General features: G+C 40.1%; 1 long non-coding RNA gene across 2 annotated transcripts in view; it reads left to right on the top strand.

Annotated features, from left to right (window-relative positions):
* Positions 1-12,406, top strand: part of LOC138988884 (uncharacterized) — a 486,353-nt gene that overhangs the window by 88,488 nt on the left and 385,459 nt on the right. The gene's annotated exons all lie outside the window — the stretch shown is intronic.

Raw genomic sequence — 12,406 nt, 5'->3', positions numbered from 1 at the left:
GAGTAGAATTGCTTTTGTAGATTTCACCCCAGTGTATCTAGTGGGGAACATAGTCATTCATTTGCTCATTTGTTTTTTCATTCATTCAACCTGTGCATCTAATATGTTCCAGGGACCATGTTAGGTGCCCAGGATGTATCAGTAAACAGAACAGGCAGAACTCCCTGCCTTTACAGAATTGTATTCTAATGGAAAGGGAGGAAGATAGTCAGTAAGGAATAAACAAAAAATTATATGATGTTAACAGTTGGTATTAAGTGCTGTGATGAAAAGTCAAGAGGATAAGAGAGAGATAGGGTGTACTGGGTGTGGGGGTGGAATTTGCTATTTTAAATAGTGTGACCAGGTGGCATCTGAGCCTAGATCGGAAGGAGAGAGCAATATCTCTCCAGGAAGAGTTTCCATGCACATGGAACAGTTTGTGCAAAAACTCTAAAGCAGGTGTGTGCTTGGTGTGTTTGAGGAAAGACAGATGTGGCAGGAATGGAGGATGGGAGGGGAATTGTGGGAGACCATTGAAGAACAAGGGAGCCAGAGCTTGGAGGCTTCTTTATTGTATTGGTTTCAAGATTTCATGGATCTGTGACTTTCTTGTCAACTAGACTGTTAACCTATTGAAGACTGGGACATGTTTTTATCCTCTCTGTAGTCCCTGATGTATTTGGCACAAGATATTGTATATAACAAGTGCTCAGAAAAATACTTGTTGGTTGAATAATTTCGTTTCCAAAATAAGGATAAGGATAAGGCATCCTTATCCAAGATGCAAACACTCCTGGAAGGGGAATTCATACCTAGCCTAACACCTTAGTGTGGCTGAATTGTCAGGACCAGTTTCATCCTTGAAATTCTGAGGTTCTGGAGTGGAAGAAGATTGTCAAATGAAGAAAAGAAAATTTACCTACATCACATCTTTGTCTATGGCTGATTTTGCTGAGTATAAAGTCTACCTAAAATGTCAAATGTCAAAATATGTATTAGAGTACAAAATATCTGAATGATATTTTAGTGATTTGAAAGAATTAAAGAACATCCAAGATAAGTTACTTCCTCCATTTTCTGGGAGTACTTCCAACGGTGAGAAAATCTTGTTAATTCATGTCTATTACTTCTATAGACTTCAGAGAAAACTGGTAGCTGAGGTTCAATGAGTTCCTTGCCATAGAAAGTGTTAAATTAGAGGATTAATAGCCACTTTCAAGCCAGTCATCTATCCATCCACCATCCACCCATCCATCCATCCAGTGAAAATTATTGAACACATACTATGGACTGAACAATGAAGGGTTCCATGAAGGACTACAATGTTGAGGAACTCACAGGTGAGTAAGAAGAACTGATCTAATTTGGTACACTGTGTTAAATATCATGCATGAAAAAAAAACAAAGTTCCATGAGGTCAGGGAAGCTGGGAAATTCTTCGTAGGGCAAATGCCATTTGAACTGTCAAAGCTCTTTTGTGATCTTCCCCCACCTCCCCCAACCCAAGGCAGTGTATTTCTCTCTGCTGTTTTCCTGTGGCACTTTTTACCTGTTTCTGATTACAACAGTGCCCTGTTTATTGCAATTATCTGTGTACTGTGTGCCCTGTATGCCTGATCCTTTAATGGCAGAGACTGTATCTTATCAGCTCTGTCCCTACCCAGTATCCAATACAGGTCAAAAGGTGCTTGTTAACAGACTCAAAATTAATGAATCTTGAAGAATAAGCAGAAATTTTCTGGGTCCAGAAGGAGAGAGAAGGGCGTTCAAGACAGAGGCATGAACCTGTGAGAAGTGTGTATGGAGGCATCTAAGGGTATATATAGCCTGTTAGGAAAATGGTGGGTGGGTTTGGAAGACTGACATGGGGGAAAATTCACGGGAGGGTTGGGAGATGATGACTGAGGAATGAAGCATGACATTCTGATGGGTCCTCTGGAAGCCACTGACTCAGCAGAATGTAAAGCATTTTAGAAACCATCAAGCAATATTTGCCACAGCTCTCCTGGACCCCAACTCCAGCCTCCAGACTGGCCTCCCTCTTCATTCCACTTTGAGTCTCACTCATCCATTACAATCATGTTTGCTTTCTTCTGAGGGTTTGCAAAGCAATTTTTTACATTTTATTTTTTTTCTGTTTCTGTTTTACATTTATTGAGTTTAAAATATCTTTGTTGTCAATCATTAGGTTGTCGAATTTCTGTCAATTTTTGTTCATCTGTTTTTTTAAATTAATTTATTTTTTACTGAAGGATAATTGCTTTATAGACTTTTGCTGTTTCCTGTCAAACCTCAACATGAATCAGCCATAGGTATACATATATCTCCTCCATTTTGAACTTCCCTCCCATCTCCCTCCCCATCCCAGCACTCTAGGTTGATACAGACCCCCGTTTGTATCAAGTTCCTGTTGGCTATCTATTTTGCGTATAGTAATGTAAGTTTCCATGTTACTCTTTCCATACATTTCACCCTTTCCTCCCCTCTTCACATGTCCATAAGTCTATTCTCTATATCTGTTTCTCCATCACTGCCCTGAAGAAATTCTTCAGTACCATTTTTCTAGATTCTGTATATATGCATTAGAATATGATATTTATCTTTCTCTTTCTGACTCACTTCACTCTGTATAATAGGTTCTATGTTCACCCACCTCATTAGAACTGACTCAAATGTGTTCCTTTTTATGGCTGAGTAATATTCCATTGTGTATATGTACCACAACTTCTTTATCCATTCATCTGTCGATGGACATCTAGGTTGCTTCCATGTTCTAGCTACTGTAAATAGTGCTGCAATGAACAATGGGATATATGTGTCTTTCAATTTTCATTTCCTCAGCGTATATGCCTAGGAATGGGATTGCTGGGTCATATCGTGGTTTTATTCCTAGTTTTTTAAGGAATTCCCATACTGTCTTCCATAGTGGCTGTATCAATTTACATTCCCACCAACAGTGCAAGAGTGTTCCCTTTTCTCCACACCCTCTCCAGCATTTATTGTTTGTAGACTTTTTGATGAGGGCCATTCTGACTGGTGTGAGGTGATATCTCATTGTAGTCTTGATTTGCATTTCTCTAATAATGAGTGATGTTGAGCATCTTTTCATGTGTTTGTTAGGCATCTGTATGTCTCTTTGGAGAAATGTCTGTTTAGGTCTTTTTCCCACTTTTTGATTGGGTTATTTGTTTTTGTGGTATTGAGTTGTATGAGCTGCTTGTATATTTTGGAAATTAATCCTTTGTCAGTTGTTTCATTTACTATTATTTTCTCCCATTCTGAGGGTTGTCTTTTCACCGTGCTTGTAGTTCCCTTGCTGTGAAAAAGCTTTTTAAGTTTAATCAGTTCCCCCTTGTTTACTTTTGTTTTTATTTCCATTACTCTAGGAGGTGGGTCATAGAGGATCTTGCTTTGATTTATGTCATCAAGTGTTCTGCCTATGTTTTCCTCTAAGAGTTTTATAGTTTCTGGTCTTATATTTAGGCCTTTAATCCATTTTGAGTTTATCTTTGTGTATGGTGTTCAGTTCAGTTCAATTCAGTCAGTCACTCAGTCGTGTCCAACTCTTTGCAACCCCATGAACCGTAGCACACCAGGCTCCCTGTCCATCACCAACTCCCGGAGTTCACCCAAACTCATGTCCATTGAGTCGGTGATGCCATCCAACCGTCTCATCCTCTGTCTCCCCTTCTCCTCCTGCCCTCAGTCTTTCCCAGCATCAGAGTCTTTTCCAGTGAGTCAGCTCTTCGCATCAGGTGGCCAAAGTATTGGAGTTTCAGCTTCAACATCAGTCCTTCCAATGAACACCCAGGGCTGATCTCCTTTAGGATGGACTGGTTGGATCTCCTTGCAGTCCAAGGGACTCTCAAGAGTCTTCTCCAACACCACAGTTCAAAAGCATCAGTTCTTCAGTGCTCAGCTTTCTTTATAGTCCAACTGTCACATCCATTCATGACCACTGGAAAAACCATAGCCTTGACTAGACAGACCTTTGTTGGCAAAGTAATGTCTCTGCTTTTGAATATGCTGTTTAGGTTGGTCATAACTTTCCTTCCAAGGAGTAAGTGTCTTTTAATTTCATGGCTGCAATCACCATCTGCAGTGATTTTGGAGCCCAGAAAAGTAAAGTCTGACACTGTTTCCACTGTTTCCCCATCTATTTGCCATGAAGTGATTGGACCAGATGCCATGATCTTTGTTTTCTGAATGTTGAGCTTTAAGCCAACTTCTTCACTCTCCTCTTTCACTTTCATCAAGATGCTTTTGAGTTCCTCTTCACTTTCTGCCATAAGGGTGGTGTCATCTGCATATCTGAGGTTATTGATATTTCTCCCAGCAATCTTGATTCCAGCTTGTACTTCCTCCAGTCCAGTGTTTCTCATGATGTACTCTGCATAGAAGTTAAATAAGCAGGGTGACAATATACAGCCTTGACGTACTCCTTCTCCTATTTGGAACCAGTCTGTTGTTCCACGTCCAGTTCTAACTGTTGATTCCTGACCTGCATATAGGTTTCTCAAGAGGCAGGTCAGGTGTTCTGGTATTCCCATCTCTTTCAGAATTGTCCACAGTTTATTGTGATCCACACAGTCAAAGGCTTTGGCATAGTCAATAAAGCAGAAGTAGCTGTTTTTCTGGAATTCTCTTGTTTTTTCCATGATCCAGCAGATGTTGGCAATTTGATCTCTGGTTCCTCTGCCTTTTCTAAAACCAGCTTGAACATCTGGAAGTTCACGGTTCATGTATTGCTGAAGCCTGGCTTGGAGACTTTTAACCATTACTATTGTGTGAGATGAGTGCAATTGTGCGGTAGTTTGAGCATTCTTTGTCAATGCCTTTCTTTGGGATTGGAATGAAAACTGAACTTTCCAGTCATGTGGCCACCGCTGAGTTTTCCAAATTTGCTGGCATATTGAGTGCAGCACTTTCACAGCGTCATCTTTCAGGATTTGAAATAGCTCAACTGGTATTGCATCACCTCCACTAGCTTTGTTCGTAGTGATGCTTCCTAAGGCCCACTTGACTTCGCATTCCAGGATGTCTGGCTCTAGGTGAATGATCACACCATCGTGATTATCTTGGTTGTGAAGATCTTTTTTGTATAGTTCTTCTGTGTATTCTTGCCACCTCTTCTTAATATCTTCTGCTTCTGTTAGGTCCCTACCATTTCTGTAGGAAGTGTTCTAATTTCATTCTTTTACATGTAACTGTCCAGTTTTCCCAGCACCATTATTGAAAAGGCTTTCTTTGCCCCATTGTATATTCTTGCCTCCTTTGTCAAAAATAAGGTACTGATAGGTGCATGGGTTTTTTTCTGGGCTTTCTATCTTGTTCCATTGGTCTATATTTCCATTTTTGTGCCAGTACCATACTGTCTTGATGACTATAGCTTTGTAGTATATGATTCTTCCAGCTCCATTCTTCTTTCTCAAGACTGCTTTGACTATTCAGGGTCTTTTATGTGTCAATATGAATTATGAAAATTTTTGTTCTAGTTCTATGAAAATGCCATTGATAATTTGATAGGGATTGCATTGAACCTGTAGATTGTGTTTGGTAGTATAATCATTTTCACAATATTGATTCTTCCTACTCAGGAACATGGAATATCTCTCCATCCATTTATGTCATGTTTGATTCCTTGTATCAGTATCTTATAATTTTCTGTGTACAGATATTTTGTCTCCTTAGGTAAGTTTATTCCTAGATATTTAATTCTTTTTGTTGCAATGATGAATGGGATTGATTCCTTAATTTCTCTTTCTGACTTTTCCTTGTTAGTATATAGAAATGCAAGTGATTTCTGTGTATTGATTTTGTATCCTGCAACTTTGCTAAATTCACTGATTAGCTCTAGTAATTTTCTGATACGATCTTTAGGGTTTTCTACAGTATCATGTTGTCTACAAACAGTGAGAGCTTTATTTCTTTTTCTTCTCTGATTGCTGTAGCTGACTTCCAGGACTATATTGAATAATAGTGAGGAAAGTGGACACCCTTGTCTTGTTCCTGGTCTTAGAGGAAATGTTTTTAGTTTTTCAGCATTGAGAATTGTGTACTTTGTCTCTGTATGTTTACTCTTTAATTCTTCTAGGTTTATTGTTAAATGATTCTTGCATATTCTCCATTTTGTTTTCAAGGTTTTTGATCATCTTTACTATCATTATTCTGAATTCTTTTTCAGGTAGAATTCTTTTCTCTTCATTTACTTGGAATTCTGTGTTTCTAGTTTGTTCCTTCATTTGTGTAGTATTTCTCTGCCTTTTCATTATTATTTTTTTTAACTTACTGTGTTTGAGGTCTCCTTTTCCCAGGCTTCAAGAAAACTTGAATTCTTTCTTTCAAGAAGGTTGAATTCTTTCTTCCTTTTGGTTTCTGCCCCCCCTAATGTTGGTTCAGTGGTTTGTGTAAGCTCTCTGTAGGGTGATATTTATGCTGAGTTTTTGTTTGTTTGTTTTCCTTCTGATGGGCAAGGCTGATTGAGGTGGTAATCCTGTCTGCTGATGATTTGGTTTGTGTTTTTGTTTTGTTTGTTGTTCAGATGAGGCATTTGCACAGGGTGCTACTGGTAGTTGGGTGATACCGCATCTTGTACTCAAGTGGTTTCCTTTGTGTGAGTTCTCACTATTTGATACTCCCGAAGGTTAGGGTCTTGGAGTCAGTGCTCCCACTCCAAAGGCTCAGGGCTTGATCTCAAATTTTCAGTGGTTCTATATATTCTTTTTCATTGGTCAGGTACTCCTGTCTGCTCTCAGTTGGTGTTTTGCATGCACTTCTGTGTCTGAAGGTATATCCTGATGTATCCATGGAGAGAGATATACTTCATGTCCACCTACTCTTCTGCCATCTTATTCTCTCAAATTTTGCATTTTAGTTGTAGGTTTAGCTACATTCTATTTATAGCTTTCACATCCCACCAGACAGAGAAATATCCTTTTTCCTTATTGAAATGACCTTATTTCATCTACTTTCTAAATTATTCCATGAGAAATTAAGCAGTCCTTTTTCCTTTTTCTTTTTCTTTTTAAATCATTCACTGTTCCTAGAGACTGGCTTCATTACCATCCATACAATTTCTCCAGCACAAAATCTGGACTTTATTCTAACCCCTACTTTTCTCAAAGTGCTCCCTTCCAGTTAATACTAGGATTTCCTAGTGTAATGTCCAAGTGAATCTTGACTGTGTTCCCTTCTGTTTATTCACATAGCCTAAATTCAGGCCCTTTTATCTCTCACTGGATTACTGCAACAACCTCCTACCTCTACTTTTCTGCTTATCTGTCTACCTAAATCCAGCCACTGCAGTTTTATTTCTTTTTTTTTATTTAAAAATTTTACAATTTTGGTAAATATACATAACACAAGATTTACCATTTTAACCATTTTTAGGTATATAGTTCACCAGCATTAAGTACATTCAAGTTGTGGTGCCATCAGCACCATTCATCTCCAAAACTTTTTCCGTCATCCTGAAGTGAAGTTCTAAATCCATGTTAAACACTAATTGCCCATTTTCCTCTTACCCTAGACCCTGGAAACTACCATTCTATTTTCTGTCTCTACAAATTTCACTATTGTAGAAACCTCATATAAGTGGAGTCATACAGTATTTGTCCTTTTGTGACTGGCTTATTTCACTTAGCATAATTTCCTCAAGGTTCATACATGCAGCGTTTGTCAACATTTGTGTCCTTTTTAAGGCTGAATAATATTCCACTGTATGTTTATACCACATCTTGTTTATCCATTCATACATTGATGTTTATGATATTTGTTAAATATTGTCACTCTTAGAAGTTTACTGTAACTTGTCCCCATTACTCTCAGGATAAAGTTAAAAGGCTTAACTTTGGTTTACAGGACCCTCACCTAACACTGTGACTTTCATTCTATTTATGTCCCTTTACCCTCTCCACTTCAGTCAGGCGACCTGGCCTTGCTGCCATCCCCTTCACATCTGGGCCTTTGTCCCAGCTTCCTCTTCAGCTTAGGATGCCATTTTTCAGGATAAGCCCAGCTTGTACCTCAGGACTCAAGTCAAGACATCACCTCCTCCAGAAAGTCTTCCTCCTCTCATCCAGGCTCAGTTAGATATCCCCTTTTTTGTGCTTCTGGAATCCTCTGAAGTTCTCTCTACCAGTTCATTTGTCACACTTGGAGCAAAGACTACGTCTTGTTTCCCATTTCATCCCTGGAGGAGTGCTCAATTCCATTCTGTTGAACAGATGAATAATGGAGTGGGCAAGTATCTGGAGTCATGGAGGAGGTGGGCGCTGAGGCAGTGGCCTGTGTGAGTGACTGACCCAAGGCCACCAAATGTGAGGGCAGACTCCCTTCACACCCGTGGCACTGCTTGATGAGTGCACTGGGTACAACAATCGGGTGGCGGGGCTGCACTGACACACACCTTCCCAGCCCTCAACTGTTAACCTCTGTTAGGTGTTTTGGTACTTTCAGCACAGTTTTAATATTTTGCTCTTTCGGTAAGTGTGCTTTCACCTTTCCTGCCTCTATTGTCCACCAATTCTCCTCCTCTCTCTCTTCCCCCTACTCTGAGCTTGGAAATAAATTCATATGTTTAGGTCACTGAAACAAAAATGGGACTTTATTCTGTGAGGAACGTGTTTAGTTTGTAAAAGGATCAATGGGCTATTTTGGATCAAATAACTGTGTTTTCTTTAGCCATTTAAAATGGTCTATTTTCATTTTTTAAGCCACTGCCTTGTGAAAGAACCTAAGAATATCCCCAACTTAGTGTTAGATCCCGTAATTACATTTTCCCATTTTGAAAGCAGTTATGCAGTCCTTACAATGGAGTCAACATGGCTAAAAATAAACTGCAGGCAGTTCATATTAACTGGGTAATAATAACAGGCAACAAGGAGGCTCGGTGTCCAAATATGATGAAAACAGGAAGTTCATTACACAAGCTGTTCTTTCCTGATAGATCTGAATTCTTAAAGCCTTAACTCAAAAATAATCCCTTCAGGTTATAAATAAAAGCAGAGAATTGTCTCCTACTTGTGGCTCAGTGGAGATGATAACATTGTAGCTAAATAAATCCACATAGTCATGGGTAGACTGTAACTCCAGAATGCCTGTTTGGAGGAGGAAGGAGGAAGTTTGGAGACCCCTCTCCTGGCAGACAGGCTGCTGAATGCATTTGCCCGGGGGTTTTACTGTTTTCTTATCCCGGCAGTAGTTGCCAAGGAGATACTGCTTTACTTTGGTACGATAGTAGAAAAGAAAGGCTCCAGGTGTGGAAAGTATTTTTATTTTTCCTTGGGGAGAAAATGGATGAACAGAACACCCCCAAACTGTAAGTGTCTGCTAAGTATTGTCAGTTTGAAACCTGGTTTTTCAGGGTGAAATGGGAATGTGGCCCAAAAGAAGAGGATATACCCCTTTTGTTTATAAAACTCCTTTTCTCTAGTGAGTGTCACTGATTATAAAGGTTCAGATTTTCATGATTGGAACAAGGTAAGCATGGAGGAAAATTTTAATTTATGCAACTAGAATGAGCCCTACCAGCTCCCTTCCTGAAACTATGTCCCAGGTCCCCAGGGTGTCACTGGATGCCGTGAGGGGGCCTGTGACCTTGCCATCTGCCTCCTCTTTGAGAATCTCTCACTAGTTGTTACCATGGCCACCAGTAAGGTCACCCTGGGCCAAACAGGCATCATGTTTTGCCTTAATTTCCTGTAACATAGTGGAGACCAGGCTGGAAATTTCAATAAAGACTTGGCTACAGGATTGAGGAGGGGAAGAGAATGAGGGTAACAGAGAGGTGTCAGTCACAGAGAGTGACACATGTATACTGATCTGGCTGGGCAGATGCAGTTTTCTCTCCCCAGGCTGGGTCAATAGCATCTGTAGGGTTTGCTTACAGATGAGCAAAAGAGCACACTTGGGGAGCACTCACCTTGCAGGTGTCCCTAAACCCTCCCAGCTTCTTATTCCACTTACACAGTGGCTGTTCTCCTTCTTTGTTTCTTTCACTGTACAACAAATCTTGGAATATGTACATCCTGGGAAGGAGGTTCTTATCACTTTTGAAGTGATGGTGAAGAGGAACTAAAGAGCCTCTTGATGAGGGTTAAAGAGGAGAGTGAAAAAGCTGGCTTAAAACTCAACATTCAAAAAATTAAGATAATGGCATCTGGTCCCATCACTTCATGGCATATAGAGGGGGAAAAAAATGGAAGCAGTGAAAGATTTTCTCTTTTTGGGCTCCAGAATCACTGCGGACAGTGACTGCAGCCATGAAATTAAAAGACTCTTGCTCCTTGAAAGATATGACAAACCTAGACAGCATATTAAAAAGCAGAGACATCACTTTGCTGATAAAGGTCTGTGTAGTCAAAGCTTTGGTTTTTCCAGTAGTCATGTACATCATGTATGGATGTAAGAGTTGGATGTGAGAGAAAGAGTACTGAACACCCATGCTTTCGAACCCATGGTGTTGGAGAAGACTCTTCGGAGTCTCTTGAACAGTAAGGAGATTGAACCAGTCAATCCTAAAGGAAATCAACCCTGAGTTTTCATTTGAAGGACTGATGCTGAAGCTCTAATACTTTGGCCACCTGATGCGAAGAGCTGACTCATTGGAAAAGACCCTGATGCTGGGAAAGATTGAAGGCAAAAGGAAAAGAGGGCGGTAGAGGATGAGATGGTTAGATAGCACCACTGATTCAATGGACATGAATTTGAGCAAACTCCTGGAGATAGTGAAGGACAGGGAAGCCTGGCATGCTGCTATCTATGGGTCACAAAGATTTGGACATGACTTTGAGACTGAACAACAACAATAATATATATTTGAGTGTAAGCATTTAGAATATATTGCAATCTTTGTAATGCTCTTTGGAATTTGTTCAGTTTCTTAAGTACAGCCATTCTCAGGAATTGAAAGTGGTATGGCCTCTAAGAAGCCCTGACCATGTGCCTCTCCACCCTCGATGCTGCCCATGGGGAGAGGTTGACTTCTATAAAAGGAGGAGAGAGGTTTATAGAGATGCTCTCTCATGGTGGATGAATGCAGTGGTTCTTAAACTTATTCCTGCAACAAAATCTCCTAGGAACCTCATTAGAAATGACACACGATGCAGTGAGAATTTCTGGCCCAGACCTGAGAGCTTGACTCAGGAGGTTTGAGACTATTCCTTGAAAGGCTCTGCAGCAGATTGTAGAGGAACTGTTAGAGGAAGGTCAAAGAGTAAAAGGAAATAAATAATGATTCCTTCTGGGAAGAATGAAGACTGTCAGAGAGAGAGGTTCCCCCATCCAGAATCAATAAGGAAACAGAGCAAGGGGCCTGATAGCTGAAGGAACAGAGGGTAGGCAGGGAAAGCCATCATGCCTGGGTGCAGAGAGCATGGGGCACACTGGGAAATGTTTGAGCCAACTAAGGGATAGACAGTTATGCCAGAGGGATGTGGGAGGGGAGGATTTCTGGGACATCTCACTGGATAGAGGTAGTGAGAAGACCTTAGGGTAGAGGTGGCATGTCCCAGAGGGTAGGGAAGCTGAGCATGAAGCTGAATAAGGGAGTGGAGGCTCTGCGCTTGGTGTAGGAAGAAGCCTGGAATCAACCACTCTCTCCACTAACTGTGAACAAGCTGGACTCCCCCCACCACAGGCCCTGAAGCTAATATGTGCACAGTGAAGACCGCCTTCTTATACCATTTTCATTAATTTATCTTTTGTAAAAAGAGGAGAGTCTTAAGAATATTGAGATAGAGGAGGGAGATATTCTCAGCTATGGGGTAAGGAATGTTTTCCTAGAGTTTTGAGTTATGGTTTGAGCGAAGTGAAGTATGATGTTCCTTCATAGATCAACCTGTGTCTCTTATACCGTTTGCCACAGGGTCAATTTTTTACATTTAAAAATACCCATTTCATTTTCATGGTCAACTTATAACTTACAGCACTAAAAACTCCAAAATTCTTCTGTGTTACTTTTTGTCCATTCCAAGAACCTACCACAGAACCCTTCCTATGAGTAATAAGGGAAATATATCCACTCTTTATATGATTAAATAATTATTGTGCTTTCTTTGGTTTTAAATATCAGTGATCTTTGCCACATAAGTTTTTCTTAACTTCACATTTCATTTCTTTAATTTTCACTGCTAATAGCAACTGTGCTCCATATTTTGGAGTTAACTGCCTAGCAACTTGACTGTGAGCCATTTGAGCTAACAGTACAATTCTCAAGCTTTCTGGATTGCAAAACTCTATTGTTTCTTGACTTCCACATATTATCCAGTTTTTTCCCTAGTGGAACAACATTAATAGATTACAGCAAAAAGTTGTAAGAACCCAAATTTTATTTTGCTTCTGTTGTGACCATCACAGGTAATGGTTTCCAAGGTGTAAAAAACAGAACACATAGTGTAATAGGGCTTTGAAATCAAAGAAAGTT

This window comes from Bos mutus, chromosome 8, assembly GCF_027580195.1.
Source record: "Bos mutus isolate GX-2022 chromosome 8, NWIPB_WYAK_1.1, whole genome shotgun sequence".
NCBI lineage: Eukaryota > Metazoa > Chordata > Mammalia > Artiodactyla > Bovidae > Bos > Bos mutus.
Note: the sequence above shows the minus strand (reverse complement) of the source record. Positions and strands in the feature narration are given on the sequence as shown.